At 40.8% G+C, this 16,878-nt stretch overlaps 1 long non-coding RNA gene across 1 annotated transcript in view; it reads right to left on the reverse strand.

The window, feature by feature from the left end:
- Positions 1–352: 352 nt before the first annotated feature.
- Positions 353–16,878, reverse strand: part of LOC145395613 (uncharacterized) — a 136,611-nt gene continuing 120,085 nt past the window's right edge. Inside the window, exon 3 of the long non-coding RNA XR_013896643.1 lies at positions 353–414. This is a non-coding gene — a long non-coding RNA (uncharacterized LOC145395613). The remainder of the gene's footprint in view (positions 415–16,878) is intronic.

Below are 16,878 nucleotides of genomic sequence, written 5' to 3' on the forward strand. Positions count from 1 at the left end.
AATCTACCATTTCTATATTTCACTCCCCTACTACCTTCTTTATAACCCTATATATCTCTCTGTACATCCTCCCTAACTATCAAGGTATTTCTTACAGCCCAGTAATGTCTAATGTAAAAGAATAAATTGTTTTCTGTGTATTACTTAGTATCAAAGGAAACTTTTGGTGTTGAAACTCAATTCTAGCAGTGAGACCATCACACTGTTTATGAACTTAGCTATCAAAGTAATGATCTCATCCAGTTAAGGTGCCTTATTTAACATCCATTAACATGTTCTTTTGTATTACCTTTATTATGGTGCTATTTATTCCCATGTTGTCCGTAAGCAGCATTGGAAAACAACTCCCTTGTAGCCAAGCTTCCAACACTGAACCAACCATCTGTACCGATTCCCACAGACGATCTCTGGAATCTGTAACGAAATATGACTCTCTCTCTCTCTCTCTCTCTCTCTCTCTCTCTCTCTCTCTCTCTCTCTCTCTCAATGTATATATATATATTGTTACGGAACAGAGAAAGATAATGTACACTTTAAGTGAGAATACGAAGAGTCACTACTGTCCCGTAAAGTTCCAGGTTCAAAACAAAAGAGTTAGGTAAAATTACAAGTTAAAGTTTAATGCTTAAATTAACAACAAAACATTCAGGACTCATAAGGATAATGTAATGGCAAATAAACAGGTTAAATATATGGTTAACTGCAATAGCCTCTATTAACACGAAATTAGCAAGAGTAAATTTATCTAAGTCAGCCCTGATAAAATGAGATACCAGCTAATACTCAGTGAATGCCAGATAAATAATTACAGATACAAACTATTATCAAAAATAACTGACACAACCCAACATTAATCAAAACCTCACTAGGCCTAAGAATTAACCTTATGCTACACAGTACAAGAAAAAATACAACAACAGTTATACTCAAATTACACACAGCTGCTAGATGTTTGGAGATTTCTTGAGCACTCACAATAATAATATCTGTACAGGGGAGGACAGAGATGTGAACAAAATGAGGAGCAGATCTAAGTGGCAATGATGCAGAGACTGAGCTCATTATATAGGAGCCAGGAGAGCTTGATACAACTTGTAATAAGGACGCGCAAATGAAGCCATGGGGACATAGAGTTGACAATCCCGCTCTGGACAACAGAGAGAACGACTTACTCTACTATAACGGTAGAAAGGGGGGACTGAGGCAGAACACGCTCGTGATCAAACATGCAGCATACTGTGCGTTAAAATTACACAAAGGATGATGAAATCATAGGCTATGTAACACCTCCCCACAAAGAAAAAAGAAATTTACAAAGGAAATTTCTTATTACTCTAAAACAATCTGTCTAAAGTCTAGATAAGCAATCTGCAATAACATTTTCTTTCCCCTTGACATGTTGTATGTCTAATGAATACTCCTGAAGAAGTAGACTCCATCTTGTCAATCTCTGATTTTTATCTTTAAACTTACTAAGGAATTTCAGTGGGTTATGATCGGTATAAATGACTATGGGGTCAAAACCAGAACACAAATAAAATGAAAAATGCTGTAAACCCAAAATCAAGGCCAAAAGCTCTTTCTCAATAGTTGAGTAGTTCTTTTGAGGTGGAGTGAACTTCTTACTGTAATAAGATACAGGATGTTCAATACCCTGATCATCCTCTTGCAGCAAAACAGCCCCAGCTCCTGTATCACTTGCATCAACAGCCATCTTAAAAGGCTTAGCAAAATTTGGAGTAGCGAGCACTGGCTGACTTAATAGAATAGCTTTAAGTTTGTTGAAAGAGGATTCACAGTTATCGGTCCAGACAAATTCAACTCCCTTTTTCAGTAGGTCTGTAAGTAGTGATACAAGAATAGAAAAGTTAAGAACAAATCTCCTGTAATAACCTACCATTCCCAAAAATCTTTGTAGCTCTTTCCTACTTTTAGGTCTGGGAAGATCACTTATAACCTGAACCTTAGCTCCTGGTGGTGCAACATGTCCATCACCAATTACATACCCAAGGTACTGAACTTTAGCTTGACCAAACTCACACTTTGATAAATTAGCTACAAGATTAGCATGAACTAAACGGTCAAGAAATTTACTGACATGGCATAGGTGATCTTTCCAGTTGTCACTGAAGATTAATACATCATCAATATAAACAACACACCCTGCCAAACCCTCTGTTACAACATTCATGAGCTTCTGAAATGTGGCTGGTGCATTCTTCATACCATACGGCATTACAGAACATGCAAAAGCCTTTCCTAGTGTTACAAAACATGAGATCTCCCTAGCACGTTCAGTCATAGGTACTTGCCAGTATCCCTTTAACAAATCAAACTTACTTATGTACCTAGCCTTTCCGATCTTGTCTATGCAATCTTCCACACGAGGGAGAGGGTAAGTGTCTGTTTTAGTTATCTGATTAACACGTCTGTAGTCGATGCAAAGCCTCTGTGACCCACCTGGCTTAGGGACTAGAGTGACAGGAGAACTCCACTCGCTCTGACAGGGCTCAATCATCTTGTGGTCCAACAGGTAGCCAAGCTCCTTCTGGATGAGAGGAACTTTCACTGGGTTCACACGGTAAGGAGGCAGTTTAATTGGCTTTGCGTCTCCAACATCGACATCATGCATCAACACAGTGGTTCTTCCTGGAGTGGCACGGAACACTTGCGGGTACTCCTGCAGTAATGCCGAAAACTCCTGCCTTTCCTTGGGTGGTAGATGAGAAAGCTTAGTCTGGAGATCATTCATGATATCAGGATTCTTCCCCAAACTATCACTCAGGCTCATGCTGCATGGGAGAACTTCACTTGTAGACTCGGGTGGAACAGCTACAGTGCAGACTGGATTATTTTCGTCCCGCCTGTGATATAACTTTAGCATGTTGATGTGACATAGTTGCTTGCTCTTTCTACGATCTGGCGTGGCGATGACATAGTTGACATCACTGAGTTTCTTCTCCACGAAATAAGGGCCACTAAACTTGGCTTGAAGAGGTTGCCCATGAACTGGTAGCAGAATCAAAACCTGATCTCCTGGCTGAAAGTGGCGTAACCTGGACTTCTTGTCATACCAAGTCTTCATCTTCTCCTGAGCAGCTCCTAAATTCTCTCTCGCCAGCTGTAAAGCAGTGGACAGCCGTTCTTTGAACTTCATCACATACTCCAGCAGGTTGACGTCATCTTCCTCCGACAGCCAGCATTCCTTGAGTAACTTAAGGGGTCCTCTTACTTCATGGCCAAACAGTAGTTCAAAAGGTGAGAAGCCCAGTGATTCATTTGGAGATTCTCTTGCAGCAAACACAACGAATGGAAGACCTTTATCCCAGTCTTTCTGATGTTCCAAACAGTATTTCTTGAGCATCGATTTGAGTGTTTGATGATATCTCTCCAACGCTCCTTGGGTCTGGGAATGGTAAGCTGAAGACGTGATCTGGGTGATGCCCAACTCTTTCAGAGACTGCTTGAAAACATTTGACATGAAATTACTTCCTCGGTCTGACTGTACCTCCTTGGGCAGACCAAACTTTGTGAAGAACCCTAGCATTTCCTTAACCACGTTCTTTGCTGAGATGTTTCTAAGTGGAATGGCTTCAGGATAACGAGTAGCCATATCAATCATGGTCAACACATAAGAAAATCCTCAAGAAGTCTTAGGAAGAGGGCCCACAATATCCACCAACACACGGGTGAAAGGCGCCTCAAAAGGAGGAATGGGAACTAGAGGTGCAACCTTTTCTGCCTGATTACACTTCCCCACAACTTGACAGGTGTGACAAGACTTACAATACCAGGAAACATCCCTGAAGATACCTGGCCAGTAGAAGTGTTTCAAAATGCGTGCCACAGTCTTCCTCACTCCAAGGTGTCCTGCCAAACTGGAATCATGAGCCATTCTAATGATATCCTGCCTACAAACACGAGGGATGACAACTTGATGTACAACCTCCCATTCACAGTCAGCTGATGCTGTTGGGGGTCTCCACTTCCTCATAAGTACTCCTGACTTTACATAATAACAAGTAGAAGCACCGGCTGACTCTTCTTCACTGTAAGCAGAGTTAGCTAGACCTTTCAACTCAGGGTCAGCAACCTGCAACTCAACCAACTCTTGACGAGACAAATTATCAACACTACGGGGTACTGCCTCATCTGGTGAGTGGTCCAAATTAGCAAGAAAAGTGTCAGCTAGGATAACATCATCATCATCATTATCCTCTAAATCACCAGTAACTTTAGACTTAGCCCTAGTGACAGCACATGCAGGGAACACATCAGGGACATCACAATCCTGGGACGCAGCCACTGGCTCACCAGACAACTGAGGAGCTGGACACACTTGACTTCCACCAATATCATTTCCAAGTAAGAAAGTTACACCTGACATTGGGAGTGTCTCAACCAACCCAACCATAACAGAACCATTAACAAAACCAGACTCTAAATTCACTCTGCACAGAGGAACAGAGAAGTAATTATTCCCTACACCTTGTAAGATTACAGTTTCATCAGAGGAATTAACATTAGAGCCTAGAACACTGGTCAGCATAAGGGATTGGCAAGCACCTGTATCACGATATATCTGAACTGATTTCCTGTCATTACTGTCCAGAGGACTGACAAAACCATCAGACAGGAAATTAGCACATGAACTCTTGAGAGTGTCACCCACGTTACTGCTCAAAAGAGGAGCTCCATCATGAGAATTTAAGTTACCCCTCAAAGCAGGTTCAGTTAACTCAGTTAAAGAATTCTGGGAACTCTCAAGAGTGGACACTAGACCAATCGACTGAATATTTAAAGACTCCTTTTTGTTCACATCACGCTGTCTCCTGAAACATCTCTCCGTAGTATGACCAAGCTTACTACAATAAGTACATTTACTTTTCTGAATTCTAGAGGTGAAGCTGGTATTTACTTCCTGAGAAACATCATCCTTATTCTCTTTCCTGTTACCTGTACTCTGAGTAGAGGCAACGTACTTACTCTCAGCTTTCCCTTTTTCTCTAGAATATCTCTTGTGAGTGAGAACATACTCATCAGCTAAAACTGCAGCATCAGACAAATTATCTATTCTTTTCTCATCAAGATATAGGCTTACATCTCTACTAATACACCTTTTGAAATCCTCCAGCAAAATCATCTGCTTAAATTTACCAAAATCAGAATCCACATTCTTAGAATTTAACCACTGCTCTAACAGATCTTCTTTGATTTTTGCATACTCAACATGGGATTGCTTATCTTGCTTATAAGTTGTCCTAAATTTTACTCTATAAGCTTCAGGAACAAGCTCATAGGCCTTAAGAATCAAGCTCTTAACTACATCATAATTATCAGATTGATCCTGAGGCAAAGATGCATAAGTTACTTGAGCTTTACCGGTGAGAACAGTTTGAAGGAGTACTGGCCAATACTCCTTAGGCCAATTAAAACCTGTAGCTACCCTCTCAAACAACTGAAAATACTTTGTTAAATCAGATTCATTAAAAGGAGGGACAAGTTTAACATTTTTAGCCACATCAAAATCATCAGAGCTAGATGATCCAGTTCCACATTGTTTCATGCGATACTCATGGTCTGCCTGAATCCTAGCAAGTTCAACTTGTGCCTGTATCTGTGCCTCCTGAATCCGAGCCTGAGATTCCGCCTCCTTAGCCTGAGACTCAGCCTGCTTAGCATTTGCCTGAAATTCAGCTTCCTTCACACGAGACTCCTGCAGAGCTAGCTGTAACTTAGCTAATTCAATCTGCGTTTGCTCATTTGGAGGAGTTACATTAAACAAGCTTTTATTAATCATGCCAACAATTTGATCTTTAGAATGATGAGAGTGAACTGCAATTCCCAATTGTTGAGCAACGAGCTTAAGTTCATTCTTTGTTCTGTTTTCTATATCACACACTGTTTGCACATTTGACAAAAAATCTTTGGCTTCATCAAGTGTAGAAATAGTAGCCATCATGAATATATCACAGTCACAAAATATCAAACAATATCCTTATGATAATATCCTGAATATCCTGATATGAGGTCGCCAAATTTATGTTACGGAACAGAGAAAGATAATGTACACTTTAAGTGAGAATACGAAGAGTCACTACTGTCCCGTAAAGTTCCAGGTTCAAAACAAAAGAGTTAGGTAAAATTACAAGTTAAAGTTTAATGCTTAAATTAACAACAAAACATTCAGGACTCATAAGGATAATGTAATGGCAAATAAACAGGTTAAATATATGGTTAACTGCAATAGCCTCTATTAACACGAAATTAGCAAGAGTAAATTTATCTAAGTCAGCCCTGATAAAATGAGATACCAGCTAATACTCAGTGAATGCCAGATAAATAATTACAGATACAAACTATTATCAAAAATAACTGACACAACCCAACATTAATCAAAACCTCACTAGGCCTAAGAATTAACCTTATGCTACACAGTACAAGAAAAAATACAACAACAGTTATACTCAAATTACACACAGCTGCTAGATGTTTGGAGATTTCTTGAGCACTCACAATAATAATATCTGTACAGGGGAGGACAGAGATGTGAACAAAATGAGGAGCAGATCTAAGTGGCAATGATGCAGAGACTGAGCTCATTATATAGGAGCCAGGAGAGCTTGATACAACTTGTAATAAGGACGCGCAAATGAAGCCATGGGGACATAGAGTTGACAATCCCGCTCTGGACAACAGAGAGAACGACTTACTCTACTATAACGGTAGAAGGGGGGGACTGAGGCAGAACACGCTCGTGATCAAACATGCAGCATACTGTGCGTTAAAATTACACAAAGGATGATGAAATCATAGGCTATGTAACAATATATATATATATATATATATATATATATATATATATATATATCTAGATATATGTGTGTGTGTGTGTGTGTGTGTGTGTGTGTGTGTGTATAATCATCATCGTCAGCCATTACAAGTCCACTGCTGAACAAAGGCCTCCCCCATCCTTCCCCACGAATTCCTTGACTTCTTGCTACGTTTACTGCAAATTTGTCTATCTCATCTCTCCACCTACTCTCTGGCCTTTTTCTGCTACGCTTACAATCTCTTGGTGTCCTGTCAATCAGCCTCTTGCTCCATCGGTTATCCCTTATTTTTGCTACATGGCCTGCCCACCTCCATTTCTATTCTTTTAAAACTTAAATAATATCTTTGACTTTAGTCTGCTTTCTCATCTAATTTGATCTTTTCCTGTCTCTTAAAGATGTTCCCAACATTGACCATTCCATTGCTCTCTGAGAAGGGAGTAATATAGTTTCCATCAATTTTATCAGTCTTCAGGTCTCACAACCATACGACATAGCTGGAATTATACATTCGTTATATACGTCTCGTTTCTCAAAGACTGGCAACCTAATTTTCATAATGTCTCTATGTTTACCGAAAGCTTTCCATCCAGTTGTAACGCGTCGTTTTATTTCGCTATCATGATCTTCCGATAATTTTAATATTTGCGCCAAGTAATTGTACTCCTTGACTTCTTCAAGTGTTTCTTTGCTTACTCTGATGATGCTCTTTGGTGTATTTCGATTAAACCTCATTTTACTGTTACTCCGGTGCATCTTATGCCTACTTTGAAACTTTCTCTGTTCAGATCATTTAGCATTTCTTGCACTGTATCTGCTGTTTGTGAGATTGGGACAATGTTATCTGCAAATCTTAAATGATTTAGCTTTTCTCCATCTATGTTCACTCCTTTGTTTTCCCAGTCTAGCTTTCTGAAATTACTTTCTAGGCATGCTGTAAATAATTAAGGTTAAATTGTATATCCCTGAACACGCCCTTATCAATCTTAATTTTTTTCCAAGTCATTATGTAATTTAAATGTAGCCGTCCCCTTTATATATATTCTCGAGCAGTTTTACAATGTTCTCATTCATTCCTTGTTCTTATAATTAATTTATAATTCCTATCTGCTCCGCTGAGTCGAAAACCTTTTCGTAATAAAAAAAAAAATTTAGCAGAGTGGTTTATTATATTCTGTAGTTTTTTCAGTTAGCTTAATTATTGTGTGTGGATGATCAGTAGTCGAATACCCGCTTCGGAATCCTGTCTGTTCACCAGGTTGGAGTTTCCTTCAAATTTGTTGTTATTCTCTTCGTAAGGACTTTAGTGAAGTGTTTGTAAATGACTGATAATAAACTAATGGGTCGAAAGTTATTAAGATCTTTTGTGTAACCTTTTTTGTAAAGTAAAATAACTATTGCATTACACCATGTTTGGGGAATTTTCTTCTTTTGTATACATTGAGTAGATAAGTGAGAAAGCCTGTTTCGTACTTCTACTCCTGCATCCAACAGGAAATCTGCTACTATTCCATCTTCTCCCGGAGCCTTCCTTCTTTTCATATTTTTAAGAGAAATATTTACTTCGTCTCGTGTTACCTCAGCTATTTCACTTGTGTCAGCTGAAAAGTTAGCTATTGGTACTACTGTCTTTGATGCATACAGTTTTTTGTAAAATTCTTGAATTCTCTTCACCATTTTATCTCTGCATTTAATGACTTCACCGTTCTTGTCTTTCAGTGATGTAATTTGTTGCTTTCCTAGTGCAATTTCGCTTCGGACCTGTTCCAGACGTTTTCCTTTTTTGATGGCTTCTCTGATCTGATCCATGTTTCTCTTTCTTTTTTCTTCCTTTGTCTCTTGTGGAAGAGTGCATGGAAAAGTTTGGAAGGAATGAGAGAGTGTTTTTGATTGGTGATATGAATGGTTAAGTTGGGAATGTGAAGGTGGATGGAATAGTTGGTGAGTGGGGTGTGCCTGCTGAGATAGATGAGAATGGCAGTGCGTTAGTGGACATTTGTGCTGGGAGGGGGTTGGTAATAGCCAATACCCTCTTCAGGCATAAAATGATCCACAGGTATACATGGCGAGTGATGAGAAGGGTGGGTGGTGAATTGAATGAAAGGAAGGCAATGATTGATTATGTGTGTGTGGATGAAAGGATGCGAAGATGTGTAAAGGATGCAAGAGTGTATAGAGGTTGGGGGAGTGGACTTTCTGACCACTACTTGGTGGTGGCCAGAATTAGAATGCAAGTAAGATGGAGGAATAGAAGAAGGGAAAGACGAGAGGAAGGAGTAGTTGCAAGGAGAGTGGAAAGGTTACAAGAGGATGAGAAAAAGGCAGAGTATAAGAGAGAAGTGGAGGAACGATTGGGCAAATATGAATTGGAGCAGACGGGAGACGTGGAAGGTGTATGTAAGATATTTACAGAAGAAATATGTGCAGCATGTGATGTGGTGTGTGGAAGGAAGAGAAGACGGAGGGGGGTCCAAGGAACAGCGTGGTGGACTGAAGAGGTGAAACAGGCTGTGGCACAAAAGAAGAAAGCATACAATGAATGGATGAGAAATAGGGGCGTGGAAGAAGTTGAGAGGCAGAAGAGAGAGTTATATGTGGAAAGAAAGAGAGAGTAAGAAGAGAGTGGATGAGGAATTTGGAAGGAATCTGAGTGTAAAGTGGAGGAACTGTAAGAAAATGTTCTGGAGAGAGGTGAAAAGAGTAAGACAGGGTGGAAGCGAAGTTGGCAGGGGAGTGAAAGATAAAATTGGTAGATTACTAGTGGAGAAGGGAGAAAAAGTGAGCAGATGGAGAGAACACTTTAAGGAATTGTTGAACGTAGAGGATGGAAGTAATGCGAGTATAAGTGGCTGGGGAATGGCTGGGAGAAGGAGGGAGGTGAGAAGACAGGAAGAAATCAGTAGGATAGAAGTTGTGGAAGCAATGAAGAAAGTTAAATCGGGGAAAGCCCCAGGAATTGATGGAGTGTGTGGTGAAATGCTGAAGCATGGCGGAGAGATAGTAGTAGAATGGATGTGGAAGATGTGCAGATTGGCCTGGGAGGAAGGTAGAGTCCCGGAGGATTGGAAGTCAGGTATAATTATTCTCTTGTACAAAGGAAAAGGGGAAAAAGAAGTGTGTGGTAATCATAGGGGCATTTGTCTTCTTAGTATAATAGGAAAAGTGTATGGTAGGATACTGATTGACAGAGTTAGAGAAAGAATAGAGAAATTAGTTGGAGAAGAACAGGGAGGCTTTAGGAAGGGAAGAGGTTGTGTAGATCAGATATTCATTCTTAGATCTTTAGTGGAAAAGTTTCTAGAGAAGGGAAAGAAGTTGTATGCGGCTTTCATGGATTTGGAGAAAGCATATGACAGGATGGATAGACAATGATTGTGGAAAGTGTTAAGAATATATGGAGTAGATGGGAAGTTGTTGAATGCTGTGAAGAGTATGTACGATGGTGCGAAGGCTGCAGTGCGTGTGGATGGTGAACTAAGTGAATTTTTCTCTTTGAAAGTTGGTTTGAAACAGGGATGTGTCATGTCTCCATGGTTGTTCAATCTGTACATGGATGGGGTAATAAAAGAGGTACAAGGTAGGGTAGTGGATGCTGGAGTGGCCCTGGTGAGAGAGGATAGTGTTTGGAAACTCCCTGTACTGTTGTTTGCAGATGATACTGTGTTGTTGAGTGAAGACGAAGGGGAGCTGCAAGGCTTGGTGGATGAGTTTGAGAAAGTGTGTAAGAAACGGAATCTAAAGGTGAATGTAGGGAAGAGTAAAGTGATGGTCTTTGAGAGAGGTGAAGTTAGTGAACGTACAGCGAGGTTGGATGGTGAGGAATTGGAAAATGTGAGTATGTTTAAGTACTTGGGTAGTGTGATGAGTAAGGATGGAGGTTTGGAGGGTGAAGTGCTTGAAAGGGTAAAGCAGGGAAGAAAAGTTGCTGGTTCTTTGAAAGCAGTGATAAGAAACAGGGAAGTGAGCATGGAAGTGAAAAAGTTACTACATGACAGTATTGTGATACCAACTCTAACGTACGGAAGTGAAGCTTGGACATTGTTGGAAGGACACAAGTCAAGAGTGAGAGCAGTGGAAATGAGTTATTTAAGAGGAGCCTGTGGAGTCACATGGAGAGACAGGCTGACGAATGAAGATATAAAGGAGCGTTGTGGTGTGGATGTGGATGTGATAGGAAGCGTTATGAGGAACACACTGAGGTGGTTTGGCCATGTGGAGAGGATGGAGGGTGAAAGACTGACGAAGAGAGTGTATGTGAGTGAGGTGGAGGGGGGAAGAGGTAGGGGGAGGCCAAGGATGAGATGGAGGGATGGGGTGGAGAGGTATATGAGAGAGGGGTGTGTGAGTTGGGAGCAGGGCAGAGAAATGGCGGGGGACAGGGCGACTTGGAGGCGATTTGTTTGTGGCCACCCCAAACGGGATTGAGGCGTCTGGCAATAGATAGATAGATAGATAGTCTCTTGTTGATAAGCTTATTTGATTCTGCTCCTTCTATTTCATCTTTGTTTTTACTTTTTTTTTCATAAGCTCGTGTCTTTTTTTAATACTTCTTGGCTTTTGTTGTATTCAGTTTTCCTTCTACTTCCGCTGATTCTCTTAGCACTTGTTAGTCTGTTATTCTGCTCATCAGTGTCACATTTTGCATTACTTAGAGCCTGAAATCTGTTCCTTATTTCCAACTTAAAGGCTGCTTTGTTTCCATTTACATTTATTCGGCATATCTTTTTATTTTTAATCATCATTCTTTCACTTCTGAAATTGAATCTGGCTGTGCAACCCACCATTCCACAGTCACTTCATATATTTAACTTGGTTACTAAAAGGGGTGAAAAGTTTTTATGTAACTAGTAAAGCGTGTGTAAGAGTGGGAAATGCTGTGAGTGATTAGTTTCCCGTGAGAGTGGGGCTGCGACAGGGATGTGTGATGTCGCCTTGGTTGTTTAATATTTACATGGATGGTGTTGTAAGGGAGGTGAATGCAAGAGTTTTAGGTGGAGATCTGAGTCTGGTGAATGTTGATGGTGAAGAGTGGAATCTGAAGCAGCTGCTGTATGCAAATGATACTGCACTGGTGGCTGATTCAGAAGAGAGATTGAGACAGTTCCCAGAGGAGTTTGGAAGGGTGTGTGATAGGAGGAAATTGAAAGTAAATGAGAATAAGAGTAAAGTGATGAAGTGTACGAGATTGGTAGATGGTAGGAGGATGAATTTAGTTCTGAATGGTGAGTTGCTTGAGGAGGTAGTGTTTTAAATATTTAGGGTCACATGTTGCTGTGGATGGAAGAATAGATGCAGAAGTGAAGTTTAGAATGAATGAAGTAGGTTAGATGCTGGGAGGAATGAAAAAAGTGTTTACATGTCGTTAGCTTAGAATGGATGTAAAGAGAAGGCTGTATGAGGGTTTTGTGGTACCGACTGCATTATATGGGGCTGAAACATGGAATATGGGTGTAGCAGAGAGGAAAAGTTTGAATGTAATGGAGTTGAGGTGTCTGAGGAGTATGTGTGGAGTGACGCGTATGGATCGAGTGCGAAATGATGAAATGCAAAGGAGAACTGGAGTTGTTCGAGAGATGGCTGATAGAGTTGAGCAGAGGGTGTTGTGATGGTTTGGGCATATGGAGAGAATGGATAATGAGCGATTGGTGAAAAAGATAACTAGATCTTATGTGAAAGGTATAAGGCTGAGAAGGAGACCACAAATAGGGTGGATGGACAGTGTGAAGAGAGCGCTGGATGCGAGAGGGATATCTATTGAGCAAGGAAGAGTGGCTGTGCGTGACAGAAATAAATGGAGAGAAATTGTGAATGAATAAATGATGACGCAGCACTGAGGGGATATTCTCCCGCATTTGGTCTAATCAGCTAGTCAGGTCAGGTGCGGGTAAGGGGATGGGTCTATTATGATGTGGCAGGGGTAAACCAGCTCTGCTGTCGGGCCCTGCTGCGGATGTCACTGACTGCACTGCGCAGTTGATCCTTGTGTGGTGTGGTGCGGTGAGGATCTGTCCCTTCTCCCCTTTGGGGCTAAGATGCGAATGAATGTGTTTGAATGGATGAGTAAATGGGGAGTGTGTCGTCCTGTCTCAGCTACCTCCCTTTCCTTGGGGGAAGCAGCCTAGGTATATAGATAGATAGATAGACAATTGTGACATTTGTGATCTTTTTATTCTTTTCTGCTATAATGAAGTCGATTTCATTCATTGTTTCTCCATTTGGGTTTCTGTAGATCTACTTTGTCCCTGTTCTTTTGTGAAAGAATATGTTCATTATTATCATATTATAAGAGTACATTTCAGCAAAATTTACTACCATTTCTTGTCTTTCATTCCTTTCTCCCACTCCAAAATTTCCAATACATTTTTCTCCTTTTCTTGATTTGCCAATTTTGCATATAAGTCTCCCACGAGTATAGTATATATGGTCTTTTCTTCATCCATAAGCTAGGAGATGTTGTCATAGAGTGTTTCTATTTCTTCATCTAAGCTTTGATAAGTTCGTGCATATATTTGTATTACTTGCAGGGTATATTTTTTACACAGTCTAATTACTATATATATATATATATATATATATATATATATATATATATATATATATATATATATATATATATATATATATATATATATATATATATATATATATATATATATATATATATATAATTGGATTCCAGAGTTGCGGTGTGAGGCACTGTTCCTGGAGGGTCCTAAGCGTAGCGCCCTCTGTATATTGGCTCATAGTTGCCATGCTCATTGGTCCCTACCTGGGGGTTCCCTACTTTATTAAGGTTTGAAAATTCCCAGTTCTGTCCAATACAAAAACTAAGAAACACAAGATGAACAGGGAACTGAACAAAAAATTCTATCTATCTATCTATCTATAGCCCGACGCCCTAATCCCGCAAAGGGTGGCCGCAGACAAAACGCCTCCAAGTCACTCTGTCACCCACCATTTGACTCCCCTCCCCCCAACTCACTCCCCCCTCCCTCATATACCTCTCAACTCCATCCCTCCACCTCATCCTCGGTCTACCCCTCCCTCTCCCTCCCTCCACCTCACCTACATACACCCTCTTAGTCAGTCTTTCAGTTGATGAAAAATAATAAAAAAAGACACTAACTCCAATCTCGCAACACAGGTCCGAATGTAAATAAAACCAGCTGACGTACTCAAGGGCAAAAATAAAAACACAATGAATAATACCTAATATAATACAAACTAATATTATTTACAATACAATATTTACAATGAGATAATGAAACACAAATGAATGAGAAGAACAAGCAACCTGATAATACCCCGAATAATCACACTTAAGTCTGGGACCAAACTTGCCAGACAAAAGGAATAAAATCATACAAAAAGAGTTAACTAAACTGCACTCGATTGCCACATATAATGATAATACCATAACAATAATACTTGCGATTGGATGCTGATACGAAGTGAAAAGATGTTTAGAAATATATACAACACACAAAATACTGCTTCTCCTCCCTCTCTGATCTCCAGTCCATACACTCCCTCTCCCAACGCCAATCCCACAAAAAGTCTCGCTCCATTCAAAATTCTCTTATATACCCTCCGGCAGCAAGCAAGCATTAACATGGAACTGGAGACCAGTTGAGAAATATACAGAAAAGAGCAAGGCAAATTAATCTCTCCCCCATACTCCAAACGTTATAAATATAGCTGGTGAATACAGATACTTATGTCGCCATATTAAGCTCCACCAAAAGTCACTGATATTAAAAACAATTTTAGTCACATCCGTATCGAGAGAGCAAACAAAGTTAACTAATCCTTTATAATTGTGTAGGCACTAAACAGGCAACAACATAATAGCGGGTGCATGTGCGTAAATGCTGGCATACACAGCATCGACACACACACACACACACACGCACACACACACACACACACACACACACACACACACACACACACACACACACACACACACACACACACACACACACACACACACACACACACACACACACACCACACACACACACACACACCACACACACACACACACCACACACACACACACACACACACACACACACACACACACACACACACACACACACACACACACACACACACACACACACACACACACACACACGCCCAGGGACACGCACACACTATACATACATGCACAATATACACAAAAATGTATATACATTCCTAAACATGTAACAATCCCACACCTAAGACAATTTTCCCTTATGAAAATTCGTTCTAAAGAACGTGACAATCAGTGATGATATTTTCAACACCCTTGATATGTCTAACATCCAAATGAAACTGCTGAAGGAACAAACTCCAAGGATTCAATCACTGATTCTTCATCTTCTAATTATTCAGAAATATGAGTTGGCAATGATCAGTATATACAATGATAATAGGTCCAAATGCAGGGACATACACAGAAAAGTGCTGCAGGGTGAGGATCAGGGCTGATAGTTCCTTTTCGATAACAGAATAATTACGTTGAGGAACAGAAAACTTGTTACTGAAATAGGAAATAGGATCGTCTATGCCACGATCATCGTCCTGCATCAACACAGCTTCTGCATCCACATTACCAGCATCTACAGCAAGTTTAAATGTCTAATTAAAGTTTGGTGCAGCCATAACTGGATAATTACATAAGATCTCATTGGCTGCATCAAAACTATTCTGACACAATCAGTCCAGACGTATTTTCTATCTTCCTTAAGCAGTTCAGTGAGAGGGCCCACTCTTGTTGCAAAGTTCTTCAACAAACAACAGTAGTAACCAATACTGCTGAGGAATCTCCAAAGTTTGCGCCTGTTTTGTGGTGCCTCAAAACACTTAATTGCCTCCACCTTAGAGTCAGGGGGGTGTACACAACCATGACGAACCAAATAACCAAGGTACTGAACTTGTGTACAAAAAAAAAACGCACATCTTTAGATTTACTACAAGGTGAGCATCGGAAAGCCTGGACAGCAAAACACCCAGTTCTCTTAAGTGGCGTTGCCAATCATCAGTAAAGACTACTACATCATCCAAGTATACCACACAATGTTTCACACCACTGACAACCATGTTCATTAATCGCTGGAATGTTGCTAGGGAATTTTTCATATCATACAACATCACATTACACTGATGTGTTTGTCCGTCTACCACAAAACACGAGACTTCCTTAGCCCGTTCGGTCAATGGCACTTGCCAGAAGCCTTTCTTGAGATCTAACTTGGTGATATAACTGGACGACCTGAAGCGATCAATGCAGTCCACAAGCCGGGGCAATGGGTACGAATCAGCCTTGGTTAGCGTGTTCACCCGACTGTAGTCTTTGCAAAATCTTGTGATGCCATCTGGTTTAGGCTGCAACATCACAGGGGAACTCCAAGGACTAGCAATGGGGGAGATAAGCCCGAGGTCCAATATATAATTGAGCTCCTGACGCAGCATGCCAACATGCTGCGGACTGACTCGATAAGGGGGCAAATGCACAGGAATGGCATCACCCACATCCACGTCGTGTTGAATCCAATCGGTCTTCCCAGGGGCACTGCTGAACACCTACTTGTAAGTTGACAAGAGGGCAACCAACTGAGATGCTTGGTCCCAAGGTAGATGTGCTAACTTGGAGTTGAGAGTGGACTCTGCCTCATCATTCTTCACCCAGCTACAATCTGGAAACTCGCAGTCCACCTCAAACAAATCGCTATCAACACCCTCCTCAGCAGCAGCAGCAGTGGTGGAGACAAGGTGTACTGGAGCTGGAGAATCTGGTGCACGATGGTGTGGCTTCAGCATGTTCACATGGCACAGCTGATGTTTGTTCCTTCTGTCGGGGGTCTCCACCAGGTAATCGGTGTCTCCAATATGCCACACTAAAGGGTAAGGATCATTATACTTAGCGGCCAGTGGTTGACCCTGCAGTGGCAGCAACACCAAAACCTCGTCACCGACCTTAAACTCCCTCAGCTTTGACTTTCGATCGTACCACACCTTCGTGTTTTCCTGAGCTTGCTTAAAATTTTCTTGGGCC

Source organism: Coenobita brevimanus, chromosome 32 (genome assembly GCF_032717465.1).
Source record: "Coenobita brevimanus isolate Jiangsu-jjx chromosome 32, ASM3271746v2, whole genome shotgun sequence".
NCBI lineage: Eukaryota > Metazoa > Arthropoda > Malacostraca > Decapoda > Coenobitidae > Coenobita > Coenobita brevimanus.